We start from the raw sequence: 2,934 nt of genomic DNA, 5'->3' as shown, positions 1-2,934 counted from the left end.
GTGAATCACTTGCTCCAATCTTCAACAGTCCTCTTCCTTTCCTTTTCACCACTCTTGGAAGTAAGTGTCACCTCCAGGGATACTTCACAATCCCACCATCAATATCTCAGGGATTGCAGTTAGGGCAGCTCAAAAGAAAATCAAATTCAGTTATTTGAGTACCAAGTACGTGATAGCAAGATGACCTTCTGACTGGGATGGTCATTAGGTTCTGGACTAAACACCCCTCAGAGAAAACAACAAGAGAGAATGCCAAGTAGGTGCTGATATCCAGTCTATGACATGACAAAGCAGCCACTCACAATTCAGCTCCCCATCCTCCCTTCCCAAGCCATTCTTGTCTTCTTCGTACACCCTCACCTGGTTTCCCCTGACCCTAAGTCCTAAAAGAAGCCTAATTCACTTCCAGATCCTGCTTCCCTCCATGAAAATAAAGGACGAGACAATAACTGTATCTAGTTCTTCTTTAAGATGTCACACTGACTTGATTTCCATCTGAAATGAAAACTGGCCAGATGAGGTGGTTTTAAGGAAATGTTAATTCTTATTTTGACCACCAAATCAGCACAACAGGCCACTGTATATATAAATCCACCCAAAGTCAGTCAGTTAAATAGACAATGCCTAGAGCTATAGATACACTATCTACATGACTCCTTCAAATGAACCTTTATCCATTTGTTTAGTCTATAGCAGAAAGCCAACTGCCTTACTTCAGTTCAGAGGGAGAATGCTGAGATATTGTACAAACTACATGCAGTTTTCCAAGCTTCAGGAAATTTGAACTGAAACATGGACTAAAAAAGCCCATAGTACATTTACATGTTGAGCTGTTGTTTAAACCCTTTTCATATGTGATGAGCTCATATTCAAAATGTTTTGACTCAACATTCATAAGGGCTTGGCAAGGACTCGTGGGGAGGAGTGCCCTGTCACGGGAAATAGGAGAAAAACAAGGCCGCCTCAGCACATTCCCAGGCCTTCATGGGCCAGGGTTTCTGTTATTAAAAAAAAAAAAAAAAAAAGTCAAATAGAGACTCTCTCCTCTCAATCCAGCAGTAATTCCAAGGTTACAATAAGTCAACAGTCACTATTCCCATGGCTTCCCACTACAGAGTGTCTCAACAAAGTATATACTTAGTATATTAATATATTAATATATGTTTTAAAGAGTAGAGCAGTTAGACATTAACTAATATCTGCTTTGGTTATGCTAAAGCCACACATGTTTTAAAAAGCCACCATTTCAGAGTGGACCACATGCAAGATACATATTGCCTTAATAAATACATTTAACTTCTGAAAGGGATTCACATTTTCCTAGGACGCACAGTTCTGAGCGAGTTTATGAAGGCCCAGAGTTGTTAGCTCTAAGGGTGATAGGTCTGGTATTCACCAGCATATATGCCCCACAGCTTGGGTCCAGCCACAGATTTACTCTCAGATGCCAACACTTCTTGCAAAAGTCCTTGGAAGGGACTATCAACACAGTTCATGCATAAACTTTTCACCCTCAAAAAGACTTTCTGTTCTTATGTTTCAGTTGAACCTGTAGGTAATCCAAGTTAAAGAGCTAAAATGGCTGCAGTGAATGGACCACATGGAACGCCATGCTGAGCGATATAGGCTTCATATTTCCATTAATGGGGCATCCAGTAAAGTTCTAAAAGTCTGTTTGAGGCTATTAATCCAGCAAGAGTAGGAAGATGGATTCAAGGGAGTAGACGCTCTGGGGAGATGTAGGGAGCAGATCAAGGCAGAAGGGATGCTTAGGAAGAAGAACTGAGAAGCCCTGATAACTGAGCAGATATAGAGCATAATGAAGAGAGGTGGAAGGACTTCCCTGGTGGCTCAGTGGTTAAGACTTTGCACTCCCAATGCAGGGGGCCCAGGTTCGATCCCTGGCCAGGGAACTAGATCCCACATTCATGCCACAACTAAGAGTTCGCATGTCACAACTAAGGAGCCCTCAAGCCGCAACTAAGGAGCCCACGAGCCGCAACTAAGGAACCCTCCTGCCGCAACTAAGACCCAGTGCAACCAAATAAATAAGTAAATATTTTTAAAAAAATAAAAAAGAAGAGAGGTGGATGGGATACAGGGATGACATCAAGGTTTCTATCCAGAGAGCTGGGAGTGTGATGCAATCATTGATAGAAACAGCAAACCAGGAGTAGGAGCCAGTTGGCAATGAATTAAGAAGAGGGTTGAACTCAAAGAATCTTAAAGCTGGGACATATCTTAAAGGAGACACCAAGCCCAACTTTCTACTTCCTCTATGTACCGATATTTCAGAGACAAAACTGAGGCCCAGAGTGGAGAGCATAAAGACTCGTTGAAGGTTTCACAGCCAGTTGGCATGAAATACACACTAATACCGACTCTTTGGTCTCTTGGTTCTTTCTGCCCTGTGATCGTTCAATTGTCCTGTGCAAAAGCTAGAAATCTTTCCGTTGCAAGTGATAGAAAACCCAACCCAATTTGACTTGCACAAATAAAGAAATCTATAGGCTCATATAGCTTTAAAGCCCAGAAGCTTCATGTGACACTTGGTTCAGCAACTCAACAATGTCACTAAGTACCTAGTTTCTTTTTGTCTAGTCTCTGCTCAACATCCTGGGTGGTTCCAAGATGAGTGTGAACAAGTCCCTGGGCTGTGGGCTTACTCATTCATATCCAGCAGGAAGGAGAGCAGATATTTGTTCTGGAATTCCAAGTAAAAGTCTTGAGACTTACTCCGATCAGATCTGCTTACTTACTCACATGTCCACCCAGAACCAATCACAATGACCGGGGAGTCAACTATGCTGATCTGGGTCACATGCTTCACCCCTGGAATCAGATTTCATAGAGCCAAATGGATCCCCAAACTGAAATGAGGGCTATAAAGAAGAAAATGATAGAAGATACAGGACCAACCAAAAATGTCTGTGA

General features: G+C 42.2%; 1 non-coding gene across 1 annotated transcript; it reads left to right on the top strand.

Annotated features, from left to right (window-relative positions):
• The first annotated feature begins 1,840 nt into the window (after positions 1-1,840).
• TRNAG-CCC (transfer RNA glycine (anticodon CCC)) lies at positions 1,841-1,913 on the top strand. The gene has a single exon. It is a non-coding gene; the product is annotated as a tRNA-Gly (tRNA).
• The last annotated feature ends 1,021 nt before the right edge of the window (positions 1,914-2,934 follow it).

The sequence above is a fragment of the Globicephala melas genome, chromosome 12 (assembly GCF_963455315.2).
Source record: "Globicephala melas chromosome 12, mGloMel1.2, whole genome shotgun sequence".
Lineage (NCBI taxonomy): Eukaryota > Metazoa > Chordata > Mammalia > Artiodactyla > Delphinidae > Globicephala > Globicephala melas.
The sequence above is the reverse complement of the archived record's forward strand: the minus strand, read 5'-3'. Positions and strand labels throughout refer to the sequence as shown.